This window comes from Hetaerina americana, unplaced genomic scaffold (genome assembly GCF_022747635.1).
Source record: "Hetaerina americana unplaced genomic scaffold, ioHetAmer1.1.p SCAF_3, whole genome shotgun sequence".
Lineage (NCBI taxonomy): Eukaryota > Metazoa > Arthropoda > Insecta > Odonata > Calopterygidae > Hetaerina > Hetaerina americana.
This window is the reverse complement of record NW_027286874.1, coordinates 99,775,205-99,791,034: the sequence shown is the minus strand read 5'-3', so window position 1 is coordinate 99,791,034 and position 15,830 is coordinate 99,775,205. Positions and strand designations below refer to the sequence as shown.

Below are 15,830 nucleotides of genomic sequence, written 5' to 3'. Positions count from 1 at the left end.
GCAGGAATACAGAAACTTGTCACACGTTATGACAAATGCCTTAATTTGCTTGGAGATTATGTTGAGAAGTAGTTTAAAGTATCCTCTTTCAAATAAAATTTTTTATGTTTGTTAATATTTACTTTTGTGTCTTTATTTCACGAACGGGTACTACTTTCCGGATGACCCTCGTACTTCACCATATTCAGGTCTAATATGTTAAATAGAGGAAAATTGCTATCATTTGGTCATTAAAATGTTACAGTTCCACCATTACACGTCTGAAACTACAGCATTCGCCAATAGAAATATCAAAATCCTAGCGTAATTTAGAAAGTTCAACTAGGGTTAAATAGACTGCTGTAGAGTGCTAATGTCGTCGATATTCAGATGATAGATAAACAAGACAAACATAGACAAGTATATTGCAAATAGTAACTAAAATTGTATGTATTACATGTAAAAAGTTGTGCACACAAAGGTTTTAAGTTTCCAGAATCGGTTCTGCGCTGCCTGAATGCCTTCTGATTACTGACGAACAAAGCGAATGAAAACTAAATTTACTCTATTATGGGGTAAATAATTATTATTCTTTATTTATCTGGTATCATTAGCCCATTTTTAATTATATTTTCCAGAATTTATGGTTCCCATTTTCCCCATGTGTATTTATGGTTCCCCACTCAGCTGTTATACAGATCACTGTGCCTACTTTGTTTTTTACCCTGCTTTTTGTTTTGTCATCTCAAGCGGTAGGAGTTTGCGTAATTATTTTTAGAAACATCACGCTTCTCATTACTCCGCATGTGTTGTCAATGTATTTAATTTCTCCATTTCAATTTCAGTAACTTAATAATATGTATACTCTGTAAAAATGATTGTTACAATGTACATGCATCTTTCCTCTAATTAATAGGGTTTTCGCAGGTTTTTCACACCCCCCTTCTCTTCGTGGGTGTTTTTCCTGCGTGGGTTTTTACTAGTTGAGCAATGCCACGCTCTCCCTAGCTTTTCCCACAAACCTCATTCTTTGCTCAGACTTTCCTCATTTTATTGTACTGTTGACTTCACTGTCATTTAATTTGAGTATATGTAGGTGTATTCTTAATTTATATATGTATATGTATGTATGTATGGGTGTGTATGTGCGTACTTATGTTTGTATTTATGTATGTGTATGAATGCATGTATGTATGTTTATGTGTGTATGTGTATGTGTGTGTGGATATGTATGTATATGTGTAGGTATGTGTATGAATATAGGTATGTATGTGTGTGTATGTGTATGTATGTGTATGTGTGTGTCTATATATATGTATATACTGTTTTCTTTTCAATGTGCAAATCTGTGTTAATGAATTGATGTCTGTCTATATGTATTTATGTGTACATATGACTGTATTTATAAGTTTAATGGCTAATATAATATGTATATGACGATGGGTTAAATGGAAGAAGGGACCATTTGGTCTCAATTTCGCCCAAATAAAGACCACTATCTATCTATCTATCTATCATGTGTATGCCACTTCCGAGTTAGCATTAAGAGCTTCCGGACTGCTTTCCTTGAAAATATGACTGCTATTTGGCGTTATTCTATGAGCGTCTTACTACATTTACAACAGAATGTACGAGACGTACGTACTATGCAATTTCCTGAAACCTTAAGTTAGTCGCAGCACCAGAACGAAAGCCATTAAAAAAAAGGCAATAATATCCTTCGGCGTCGACTCTCTCGGCAGACTAACAATAAGCGCAACGGAAAGTCAACGTCGCGTGTACAAAGGTAAAGCGAAGGCACCTGTCTCCATGAGCTGAGAGAAACGAGGCAATCTGACAATCGATCCCAACAAACCCCTCGTCGAGCTGAGGAAGGATGCTGAGACAATGGATCTGCAACAAATTGCGGAGAGATTTGGCAATCAAACCCCGTTCCTCCTCACCACCCCCTCCTCACGTTCAAACCGTATTCTTTCATCTATAATCTTTTAGCTTTCCCCGCACACAGGTCGAAGGTGCTTCTTTTCTCTCTCTCCCTCTCTACACTCTTCCTCGCCTTCCCAACTCCCCCTTTCTCCTGAGACCTGCCCCTTCGTCATCTCTAGCGGAGAAATTCGAGACTCAACCATCGTGAAAGGAGACTGGAAGTAAACCCTCGTCAACGAATTTCAGGGGTCGGAGGGTTGGCGAGAGTGGCTACAGAGTAGGACGGAAAACCCTTCCCTTGCCTAAGGGAGGGCCCAACACCAACCCAACACCAATATCACATCCCCACCTTCTTTCCCCCCACACCCTTATCCTTGAGGAGGCAGATAGATGGGAGGAGGCAGGGAGAGCAGGAATGTTGGAAGGGTAGGGAGAGATGAAGAGTGATAGGGTGAAGGAAAAGGGTTGGAGGAAGGAGGGGGAGATGTTATACGCGGGAAGGTGGGAGGTCGGGTGGCAACTGGAATCTAGAGACATAAAAAGGGCTTCATAATAAAGAAAAGGGTAAGATGGAGGGGAGGATGAAAGGGTTTGGGCGAATAGGAACGGGGTCCGTTGGCCAATTAAATATCTGGGCGGAGAGGATGTTTCTCCGTGAGACAGTGAAGAAAGGAGACAATAAATGTCTTCTTGATACTCCCCTCACCTCAGGATTGATCCAGACTTTTCCCTGCTGGAATTAAAAAGACAATCTTCGCCGGCGGGATCGCGTCAGAACACCAACAGCGGTGCGATAGCAGTGTTTGCATCTCTTATCCCAATAGATGCGAATTATTTTGCAAGCACTTGCAAGGCGTGAGGCTATGACCTACAGGACAATACAAACGAAAAATGGGGAGTAAGTACGGGTTGAAGTGAAATTTTTTATATGTTAGTACTTCTTCTCGGATTTTTCTAAAACCTTTTGTAGTACTGGATTCCAAAAAAACAGTCGTAAAAATTAGCCTTATGAACGAAGGACTGTTTACAATTGAAAATGTTGTCAATATGCTTGCAATGTCTTAAATGATTTCATATACGTAGCTTCATTATCATACATGAATACACAAAAAACATTATTATATTATGTTAAAAAATCTTTTTAAATAGATAAAAATGTAATGTTTAAAAAATACTTTTAAAAAATGTATTATTATTTTTAATTTAAAATCAATTGACTAAAGTATTTAATCTTAAAAGTGTCTGTAAAAGTTTCAAACGATACATCAAAGAGACTTACATTTTAAATTAGTGTTTATAATTTTAAGGAAATATAAGTTTTCTTAATTTTAGTCTGGACACAGGTCACGGGGTGGCCTGCCTTTCGCTATGTGTGCAGTGAAAGGATGAAATGAGGGTGACCTGACGGTGCTCAAAATATTATTTAGAATAATTACATAAAACCCCGATACGCTTGTGCAATTTTCTCATGGGGCTGAATTTTTTGATGGACTGTGAGCGCAAAATTTTTTCGTGAAGCATTTATTACTGAACTTTAAAGTATGAGAATAATTTGTTTCAAATTATTAATGTACTCGTATCACTATTGTTTATCTTTTTTACCTATAGTTCTACAGATATACGACATATTGAGGGTCCTAAATGCAATTTACGCTTTCAGTACGAAATTGTGATAAAGGAAATCATTTAGGTAGAAGGGAGGGGAAAATAGCGAAGCTAAGACTAGTCTTCGCTTACAGAAAAACATTAAGATGTAACAGATAGATACCGTCACTTTCAGTTGACAGGGTACTGTGCATACGAGTAATTCACTTTTTATCATTCCAGGATAAAAGACCCGTCGGTGGCAGTGTGGAAAATCGTGCACGTGCATGAATGAACGCCTGTCCTCGCGGTGGAAGCAATGCGTACGTCAAACAAAGCGCTACCGATTATTTAAGTGTCCCGTCCTGTTTTTGGCGGAAGAAGTATGGAGGCATTAAGTTACTTTAGAAGTAGAGTACTGCGTAGGAAGGCATGAAACCCGTCCTCCTCTGTTCTTGAAAACGTATGTGAAATTAATGAATGAACTCCGTACTCTTGTTTTCTCTTCCTCTATTCCATGGTTCTTCAAAAAGGTGCCGGAAACAGAAAATTCCTCTCTACTTCGCGACTGCATACTTACTTCCTCTAAGTCTTCTACTTGGAGAGAAAAATATGAAACGATTTTGCAACGCTTTCATTTCAGAGTCATTTTTGAAAAGAGACCTGCTTCTTGGCAGTGCACAATGACGGGAATCACAGGTTGTAAAACAGCAGTGTATTACCACTCGTGGGAAAGTAAATTACTCTTACTATTAAACGGTGGCATGTCTTCAGCGAGAGGATAGTTTGCTTCCCTGTGGATAGGCCATATGTACTTCATTTGGGTCATAATGCGCGAGTTCGAGTCATGTTTCGGTACTTGAAACTGCCCGCTGTTGACCCTCTTCTCGGTTATAATAGCGGCAAAACCGTGTTTCATATATTAAACTGTAAGAAAAAGTGCACTGACCTCGGAAAATAAAAGAGAGTTGTAAATATTTGAACCCAGTAAAAATTTGCCACATATCAATAAGTAAGACATCTTTCTTTTTATGCTAACAGATAGAAAACGTGCTCGGACAATTTTTAATTGCTCGCTGGAATAACATAACACAGTTTGTGGACGGTCGCATAGGAAACGGGCAATGAATGCGAAGAAGCCTTCCCCACCATCACTGAAGAGATAAAGTGATATATCCCCAGAAAAAAACCGAAATTACAGGATGACTGTACAAGAGTCAGGCGTCCACGAGTGTGGTTTGCATTGTAAATTGTAGATTACATTCGCCAAAGGTCCCTGAACCAAACCAACCCCGAATCTTGTGCCGTGGTCAAAAATGAATCTCAATTGAGTCCCAAATATTTTAGAATTTCTTACTTAATACAAATCAATCTACTCCGTGAACTCAACCGACATCCAATGTTTGAATCATTAGAAAAATACCACTTCCATTTTAGGCTAAATGCTTTGTAGTACCATTCGTTGGAGTGTTCGCATGGAAGATCAATTTCAAGCATATTTTGCGCTGCACAAAAATGACCCGGAGAATGTGATAAAAATTTTAATTTTCAAAATATCTCTTGTTTCTTCCAGGGTTTTGAATAAATAACTGGTTGAATTCCGGAAAAGTGAGGGAAATAGCCGAAATTAGTTTTATTTGGTTTCAGATACTCCGCTTGATAATCGACTCCACACAATACGTGGAACTGTTTCGGGTGAGTTTGATGATTCTCGTGGTCATTTCGACTGTCTGGGTAGTAAGTTTTCTGGGGAAGCGCATTAAGTTAAGAGACTCGCAGTCTGGCCGCTTCAGAGACGATGAGCTTTCATTATCGTTCACGCGAGAGCTTGCCGCTGTAATGGCAAAGCCCTGCGAGTTGGGTGGGGAAAATAGAGAGGCAAGTCATAAGGGATATGATACATCTTCATCGATCTTAGCGAAATCCACCGAGCACCTTTTGTGTTTGCGCAGCACTTATCAAATGTATTATTAGAAGCCCTACGCTGCTAAAATCTCGGGGGCAGAAAAAGGATGAAAGTTGGCCGGCAGGGATGAGGGGATGAACTTCACTACGCAGGAGTCAGGCGCTCCTAATAATTGCGCTGCAAGCCAGTAGTTCTGTGAACTACTCGATGGTAAGGTAAACGAATGAAACGGAGACGCTTGAATACGCGACTCATACTTGGCAAAGTAGAATATCAAAAGTGAGACAATAATGCGACACACAAAGCGCCGGCGGCAGTTTTTAGACGCAAATGTTCACTGCGTTTTCTCCGTAGTTTTTTAAATCTTTCCAAGACATTAACAATGTAATCTTACTCATAATTTCCGACTCACCTTTACCTTTCAAGATTACACATATTTCTGAACCGGCTCTGATAATAAGAATGATGGATTTTACAACGCCGTCGAGACGGTCTATTTAAATACTGCCGCGATAAAAGTATCACCGGAAGTAGACAATACAGGTTTAAACTCATATGCTAACATATATTCCGAATTAAAAAAGCCTAATAGTTTTTGACGAGCCTGATTTCACGGCTTAAGTGATAGGAAAAATTTCCTCGATTAGTCAGTTCCAGCGAGAGTACTTTGAAAGCATACTAAAAACATTTTAAAAGTGATCAAGCACGTGATGCGAATTCTTTGTACGATATATATATATATATATATATATATATATTATATATATATATATATTATATATATATATATATATATATATATATATTATATATATATATATACTATATATATATATATTTCCATAATATTATTTAAAATTAACATTAAAGAAATTCACTCAGTGATTATCACGATGATCATATTATCTCATTGAGTGCGTTAATGAATTTTGATGAATTAATTCAACGATGGAAAACTGCGTTCGAATAAATGTACCTTAATTCTATGGAGATTTAAGTTCAATACTGGCAGCTTCCCTTATGTGAGTCCCCAGAGTAGTCTCATCTAATTTATTAATTAAATCCCGCCGGGATTTGAACCCGCGCCCTCTGGGTGGGAAGCCAGTACGTTAACCCCCGCACCATCTCGATCCCCAACTTTTTTCCTCTATCAAGCTTTGAATTTTTAAAGTCTCATTCATGGGTTATAGACAAGGAAAAGGTTTACTGGTGTCTCAAAAATAATTACGGCAGTTATTGATAAAGTTTATGTTATTCCATTTACTGGTTAGTCTTCAGCGTGCTCAACAAACGCGCTGAAAGCGTCGATGACAATTAAAAGTGTTAACCTATTCTATTAACTATTCTATTAACCTATTTATGCGGGAGGGACCCCGACAGCAACTTTAACGGAGTTGCATTATAATGCAACAATTTCAAAACGTTAAAAACATTCGCCTTAAAAATCATCAGGGTCAAGGCGAATGATTCTTATACTTCGACATTGCTACATTATTTTTTTTCAAAATTCATTTAATTCAAGGGCATAAATTCTGTTAAAATCAGCTGCATCCGGTATATTTTTAGTGTTTAAAATGTATCAAATTCGAAAATCTGCTAAATTTATTATTAATCGACTATAAATGAAGATAAACTCTTGAAATAAAATCTATATCGTGCAAATAAATCGTACATAATCTTCCCGCATGAGATTTTAAATCGGGAATTTACAATACTGTACAATGAAAAGAAAAAATACCTAAAAGTTGTTTAATAATATCTTTTAAATTCATTAACACTACGCAGGAAAATAGTGAGTTTCTACAAAAAAAATGATTGCTTACATACGTTCAGGTTGGTTACAATGGGTTTCTCCTGGATCATTCAGGAATGCAGGAAGCCATTGGCTGTAAGAAACGCCTAACCCAAGATCAAAATCTCCTCCCGTCTGCAGTCATAACTGCAGGAATTGTTCCAAAATTAGCTTCGTTTTCCGAAAAATAGAGACATTCCGATGTAATATCGGTAGTTTTTGGCAACCTACCAGCGAATCCACTCCGATAACTTTCCGGCGCACACTCTCCAACCCTCGCATCGAGGTCGAAAATCACTCGGAAATAGGAAACTCCTGATAAAGTCGAAAAGAGAAGCATCAATCCCGCAGATATAAACAGCAATTAGGCTAGATTTATGTTTTGAAGTCGGTGGCAGTCTACCTGAAATAGCGTTTTCTCCTCGTCTCTAGGACTGAAGCGTTGTCCTCAAGTTTTTGATTGGTGCTACGATACCCTTCCGCTCAGTTCTTAACCTCCTGCCCGCAGCTTATTAATCTGCGCCTCAGGGGTCGCTTACACGAAATGAGCTTGCGCACTACTCGCTAGCGAGTTCAGGAGCGGCTACGGAACTCGCCTTGAATATTCAATGAGCCAGTAAGTAAAATCACCGAATAGAATGTACAGACGAAACTGGAGGGTAAGATAAAAAAAAACTATCTGATTCTTTGCTCTTCACAGGCTATTTCATAATGTACAAATTCACGACATTTTCGGTGCATTTATCCAAATTCTGTCAAAATTAAATCGATTGTATTTTATATCATGTGCACAAATCCGAAATAAAAACATCCCAGAATTCCGATTGGGGCATGAGCCTTCAACACTATAAATGGGAGAAGTTATGAGCGACTGGCGTTGCTGAGATGTTTTCGGTGTTGATCCCGGTCACTAATACCAAAGAGAGGCGGTTTTCGAGTCGGTTTTATAGCTTCATATCCGGCGAAAAGTCGAAATTGCCAACTGGAAGCGGATTTGGCTAAGATTTTACTTGGCTTGGAGTGTATGTATCTGATGTCGCACACGCCCTAGAGTGTGATTAGTTACCTCTTCTCGAAGAACTGTACTCCACGTTGCATAATCTAACGGCGAACCCATACGAAAAGAGGCAAGAGTGCTCAACAGAGGCAGAGAACCCAAAGTCCGTCCCTCTCCTGCGCACTTCCATGTTTCATCGTACAAATTCGTGTGAATTTTATAATGCTATCCGTGATCGACTTCGCCCAGAGTTGCTCCAGGTCCTACATTGGCGGATAGCTTATAGCGCAGTAGGAAGGTCAAGCTTGCCCACATTTTGGGTGGACTGCAATTTACATGCAGGACCCATAATCTTTAGATTTACGATAAGGTGTAGAATGCACATCAAGTGAAAATTATGTATAGGAGGTCGAAGATTCGCTTTTAGATATGCATAAAATGAAACTCATTATGGAGCTACTATCGCCAAAAAAATAATACTTTTAACATTCGTTCGCTGTGAAGCCATTTCCTAACAGCTAATCCTATCACGGTATAAGGTTGACGGAGTCAAGTTAGTACTTCTGCTGGCGACATCGGTATAACAGCTGACCGGAGATAAACGAAGCAACAGCTAGTAAACAAACAATGAAGGATAGTAGCAATACAATTGTCTTTCATATGCATTCATCGAAATAAAAGTCACTAGGCGTGAAATCCACATTAGAGTACAATAATAGGGAATTAGGGCTGCGAAATATATCTCAGTTTGGTTAAAGTTAAAAATAAATCTGGATATAATCTTCATTACATTTTAGTGCTAGCGCTACATATACCTCGCGCATGTTTTCTACCCGAGGTTTTTGTTTCCGGTTAAGTTTTTAGAAAATATTACAACATAAGATCTCAATTGCTTTGGCAACAAAAGAGAATCATATTCGTGTGGGTATGTGTTTAAACGTTAAACGAATGCACCTGTCCCACTGAAGCCTGTCTAATTCTGATTACAAAACATTATTGTGCATAAATAAATTCTCAACCAATTGCATTAATCCTCTCCCAGGTTGATTATAAATGAGTATATTTAATAACGAGGATACCAGTGTCTTCCATAAGTCTAGCCAATAGACTGGAAAAATTCCACAGAAAGGAAAAACTGGAAGATTGTGGTGTTAACGAGGAGAATGACTTAAATTTGTTACTAGGAAATACTTTCATAGGTATTGACCCCGATAAAACTATTTAAAAACTTCAGTATAGATATAAACAGACGGAATTTTATTTACAGTGTATTTCAGGAAAATTCTAGAGATGAGAAATCGCATATATAACTTTGCAAATACATACGGACGATAGAAGGTGTGTCCTGTTTTAAGCTTGCGAAATAATTTTCAAGTTAAATAATATCATATGTGTACACTGTAACATTGTAGCTCGAGGTATGATAGGGATTTACGCACTCACCGGGTTGGCATATTCCAGGTTGGAAGGCATATTCTAAATATTTCGACATAGAAATCATTAAAAATAAAATCACAGGTGTACAACAAGAACAATATTCGGGTGAAATTCACACACATGATCGATACATATTAATACAATTTTTTCGTAATGAGATCATTAACGTTTTCCAAAATGTCATCGATTATTCAAAATAATGACAATTGAAGTCACCGTCATATAGTAGTACATCTCTCAGCCTAAAATTAATCCACCGCAAAACTGCAGCGCACAATAGATGAAGTATTTAACTTTATTCAAGATAACTAACAGACATGCGCACATAACACTGATGACCAAATCTGAGCCATCTAATCTTCACAGTTTTTATGTCGACTACATTGTTGCTGTGTAAGTAAATCTTCATGTTGAAGAATTCAAAATAGATGCACCATGATAATTTAAGACTATTTCAGTGTTTACATTTCATGAATTTAAACATCAACCAAGAGACATTTATACCACAATAAACTATACGATAGTTTAACATACATTTTGCAAACTCTCTTGCAGCCCTAAAACTCAACTAGTTATAAAATTCTTCAAAAAAATAGGCATAACATATTCCTAAAAATGCGTGCATCCTTCACCGATACGTATTCATCACAGCCACTCATGATTACACCATTAGCATTTCAGCGACTTGCTTTCCGATGGATTGGTTGATTTATTTTCAATACACCACTCATTTCTTATCGAAACTTTACGCAAAAACGAATAAGATACATTTTGAGTAAAGGGAATTACAATTATGCGCATCAGAAGAATAATTTATTCTAAAGCAAATGGTTTCACGCAAATTGCTAAACAGGACTTAGAAGTGCTTGATTTATTTTAAGTTCGCAGCATTGGATTTTTCAGGGTTTCTTGCTGTCCTTGACCGGTTGGTTTTAAATAATAAGAAAATAAAAGGATACATTTATTTTTTTCATTTTCCATACATATTCTTTCTTTATATTCATATCATAATCGAGGGGCGTGGTTGCCCATTAGGTAGTGAGCTGGGCTACTTACCGGGGGGCCCGAGTTCTATTCCCGGGCATCCCTCTGGGCACTCTTAGCTTCAGCCAAGCTTAGTGAATTTTCGGGTGCCAGGTATTCCTGGGGAACCATAACCAGCACAGGGAAAGGAACTGGCCACCACATCCTGATGTGTGAATTTCACACGCCGGCTTAGTACTGAGTGAGCTCCACCCTCACCTATCGAACCATACTCCGGGTTGATAACTATGATTTATTAAATGATCTAAAATAATCTAGATGAGAGAAAGAGGGATTTGAGGTGTAATGTTTCACCGTGTTCATTGATGTCACACGTTTGAAACGTTTATTTTGATACTTTTAGCAACAGCGCAGATATTGCACCAAACTGGATGGACAGAAGGAGAATTTAGCAAAATATTTGCTGATATTCAATATAATCTATACCAAAAGCGTTAATTATTATTCCACGCTTTTACGGTCCCTTCGCCAGAGAACCAGAAGGTCGAGAGTCCAAAATCCGATCAGAGCTTTTCATGCTGTGTAGTCATTGTTGAGATTTTTCTGGGAGAAATTCACGTTTGGATTAAATGGTTTTCAGTCAAGGATCTAAAATTCTAACCTAAAATCCCTTATCCTTTTACCTTATGATCTTTTACTGTGGCTTCTACGATATAAGTTACCTAAGAGAAAGCCCGTTCGCTATATCAGAACTTTCAAGGCTGTCCCACCGATAAATTCTGAGAGTAACTACCTTAAGTAACTACCCTTTTAACGCTCGAAGTTCGAACGGTGATTTGAATAGAGTGGAGGGGTAGTTTTAAAGGAGGCGACTCAGGTTGTACAAGAGAGACGATAGAATAACGTCAGACAACTAGAATACACCATATTCTTTTTTAATTCAGCAGTGGTAACCTCGCAACTATCATATGAGAAACATTTTCGGACATATTTGAAATTGGTGATGAGCGACGGTATTTAGAGTCAGTAATGACTTGACCTTCCATGGCGATTGATGAAAGGGTCCTAGTTTGATTCGAATGACCTTTTTTTCGCGGCGCTTTCCATCCCCGTTATGTACTCAAAACGTGACATGTTAACGTAAATCGAATGGTTATAAAGGAGAACCTTGAGCGTCCCTCTTTTACGCTCTATGTTATGCAGTCCGATGTAAAATTTATCGGAACACCTTAGACTGAATTAATTCTAGCATAGAACCCCAACCGAAGGAGTTGCAGAGCTTCATTGGAAATGAAATGGTGGCAGCCGAGGACTAAATATTGGTCTCTACCCCTCAAGTCCAATGATTAACTTCATAGCGTTTGGTTCGTCTTAAGCTATCTCTGCCATGACTTATTCTTTCGATTGTTCATTTTCCCAGGGGAAATAGATGTAAAAAGGAGGGTGATGCATGCTCATACGGCTGGTGTATCTGAAAACATATCTGGAACAACTTCACAGGACAGCTCAAAATTAAACAGATGCAGTCTCGTAATACCTGTGCTCCATCCTCCACAAAAACGTGGACGGGGAAGCAGTTCAATCATCGGGATTTTCACTAATGAAGTGCAAGACTTACGGCATGGCAATTAGGAATTAACGAGCACGGGTGTCGTAAGAAAATTTCGAGCGTCGGAAATACCTCAAAACGATTGATTTTAGGCTCTCATGGATCTTTCAACAGAGCGGATCAAGCAGCCAAAAAAACGATCGAAGTCGTCAACCCGAACGTAGACGAGCAAGTGCAGTTTTCACCTCGTGCTGAAAGCAGACGCGAACAGATTTGAACCCGGAGTCCGATCACTCGCTGTACATCTTCATTGGTCTGCGAATTCACGCATTCAGGGAAGGAACATGGTGACGTGATCATGGTGACATAACGGGAACGTGTGATTTTCCAGGTAGTCTGGTATCCACGAAATCGCACCCTCTAGGCTTACACTAAAGTGATATCCGATTTGGAACCCATACCCTTCGGTCAGCTGCCAAATTCTTCAGAATTCAGCTATCATGCCGCGGTAAGTTCAAAAGCGTACAATCATGAGCCAATAGAAATGGAACAGGGTCGATATTAACTACGCTAACATGTACAGGTATACTCGATATTTTTCTATGAAATAAGTGTGCATAACAATTGTAATGAATTTCCAACGCTTGGGATTAATGAACCGCCCGGAGAAACATGTGTCTGATGAATGGCATAGAATATCATCTGAAAACCATTTCGAAGTGGTACATTCAATAAACGCGGTAGATAAAAGAAATTCAATGCAATTAAATATCCTTCATGCAATTAAAAGTTCCAGTGAGTCATCAATTCACACAGTGGAAACATCAACCATCCAGGTTGGCAGGAAATTAAATATGCGGAGTATGCGTTAAACATTTGAGGCCGACAACAACAATCGAATGTTCGACTTAAGTTGTGTATAATGTTCACAAAACATTGGAGAGATTTTTTCACTGTTAGCCTTACATTACGAGAATTACGTTTTTTTACGAGACGACATTTTCATAACTCCTGGCAGCATTTAATATAGCTCTTCTTACGACGGCAGAAATAAAAAGATATAGCATTTCATTAGGCACCTTTGCAATACGAAAATATTTGGTTTTTGGCTAAATTATGACACTCGCTGTGATATAATTCTCACTGTTAAAATTTTACGTAAGCATAGAAGTTTTTATTCTTTCACTCCTCATCGGCACTGACATATTCGAGGGGACAATTAGCCCTTGTTTCGATTATCAAACCAGGACCCCCCATGCATGAGGCGCTATTCAAACCTCCAACCAATGGACGCGCTGAAGAGCTCACAAATGACCGACGAGAAGCCGGTGAATGAAATCAATCCGTTCACTCCAACGAACTGGAATGTTGAATACCAGTGAGGAAAGAACCCTTGGAAATATAATCTATCGAAATTTTATCATCGTTCGGGGTGGCGAAGAAATTAATCGCTTTTTAAACGGCTCGGTGTCCAGCACCATTGAGTGGACTGCTTACGTGCAACTCCGCAAAAATATAAAAACCTTAGAAATATTCTTTTGCCTTATGATTAAGGCCAGCTATCTTCCATGTTAGTCACGCATACACCTCCAAAATAATATTTGAACTGTGACATAAAAAAACGACGCATGAAACACTAAACAAAATTGTTAATTAGCCAAATGAACGAACATAATTGGCATTCGAAGTCCCTGTGTTTCATTCTATTTATAAGTTAAAATATTATCAATTACGGATTTCAGTTCATCTAACTTAAAATAAATTACTGCTGGTCATACTATATATAATTTTACATAATTTATTAACTGAAGGACGACACTGTTAGAAATATGCGTAGAAGCGACCCGTAATACGTAAAATATATAGGCTTGTAATCGTAATTGCTAGTCACTCATCGCGTATTTACATGTTATTTTACTTCTGGAAAAAGCGCATTCATTGAAAATAAATAAAATAATCAAACATTAATACAGCATTCAGTAATTAACTTGCTAAAATAATATCATCGGCCGAAAGTTTATCTTTTTGTCGTGTCATTTGGGTGAATAAAATATATTCAGTTATCCTATTCCCAACGAATAAATATTTTTATTGTTTCGCTGTATAGGATTTTAAAGTAACATATACTCAGAATACTTAATCCATTAACTTAATGAAGGCGATTGTAACAACAAGGAATTATTTCAAAGAAATGAGAGACTGGCTGCTCCCACACAGTCAAGTCTAATTCCACGATTTCAACCACTGTCATGCAAAACCCCTATTTACATAATTGCTTCATATAACTATTTGTCCATGATAATTAACCCTTGAACGTCTTCTTAATTTTTCATTTAACTATCGGGAACCAAGAAAAATATATTGCCTAAATAAATATTTTCAAGGTAAAGTAATTTCATAAACTAAGCACAAAATGTTCATATTTTCTTGGATATATAAAGACGGCAAGGCGTAACTACTTTGAACGAATACTTCGCTACATAGGTACTCACACTATACTCTTATACGTCAAAATTCGGCATGCCAAAAAATGGACTTTACTCACGTTTTTAATTTTTTGGTGTCCTGGTACATTCCGCACGGAAGACAGTGAAGGCGAGAAATACAACGCCGGTGTCACCAATAGTCTGCATGACGCTCATGCAAAAAATATTTTCGTCTCCCTGTCAGTGATAAATGGTAATATTACAATTATTCTCTCTGAAACAATGTCTTTTTCCAACGCAATATTCCAAAATATTCCTATATTTGGTAATTACATAAATGTGGACATCTTCTACACCTAGAGAAAGTCGATGAAACCTAGACTAGACTGAGTTGTATTCACGATACAATAAAAACGAAATTAAGCTACCGCGCATACGACCACTTGCCCCCGTGCCGCAACATGCATTAAACGGACAACCAATACTTGCCTTCTATCCCGCTCCCAGCTGCTCCTGCCCCAACGATTCTGGGTAGGTGTCTGCTGGGGAACGATAGTTCACCATAGTGCGTTAGGTGGCAGCACAGGACGGCCAATATTACCGGCGATTCAGCCAATGAAGAGCATCCCTGTGTGTGCACGAAATCGAAAGTTTGGAAAATCGATATACACTTCGCACAGTGTGAGGAAATGTCTGTCGAAGGAGCCAGAATGTGAGTAAATATTAATATCTTTATAGTGTTGGAGGAAGTTATGAATTTTAATGATTGAAATGAATGGAATAATAATGCACTCTTTTGAGCCAGTGAATGCCCGACTTGGTTTTATTTGGTCAAGCAAGAGTGCTACACTAAAGTTTCCCTAGTTTGATCTTCATGTCACCTCGTGGTGGTTATGATTGAACAATTAGGCTACAATTTCGTGGGTTTTCTAGGATTGTGTTGCTCAAAGATGTGTGTAATATAATTTGTTTGACATAATAATTTTTGTTTCAGCATCGCCTTGCTCATACTGCAGTACCATCGATTTTCCTTGCGATGCGACATTTTCCCTTGGATTTAGAATATATTGGTAACATGGCCGAATCCATAAGGTAAAATTGTTGGAGTTTCTCATTCCATTAAATGTAAGGTCAGAAATGTTTTACGATTATGCATTGTTGAATTTCATTGTGTTATTAAATGCACGTTGCGTTGTTAATGGTAAATATTGTAAGTTAATGTTAATAAATTTTTAAAGATGTTTTCTAGA

General features: G+C 38.1%; 1 protein-coding gene and 1 long non-coding RNA gene across 2 annotated transcripts in view; one reads left to right on the top strand and one right to left on the bottom strand.

Annotated features, from left to right (window-relative positions):
- FucTA (glycoprotein 3-alpha-L-fucosyltransferase A) overlaps positions 1-15,022 on the bottom strand; it is a 162,146-nt gene extending 147,124 nt beyond the window's left edge. The window contains exons 1-2 of the mRNA XM_071588752.1: positions 14,914-15,022; positions 14,700-14,817 (exon numbers count right to left, since the gene is read on the bottom strand). The gene's annotated coding sequence lies outside the window, so the exon portion shown is untranslated. The remainder of the gene's footprint in view (positions 1-14,699; positions 14,818-14,913) is intronic.
- Positions 15,023-15,186: 164 nt separating this feature from the next.
- LOC139690881 (uncharacterized) lies at positions 15,187-15,830 on the top strand. Its single transcript, XR_011701519.1, has 2 exons — positions 15,187-15,292; positions 15,575-15,830. It is a non-coding gene; the product is annotated as an uncharacterized lncRNA (long non-coding RNA).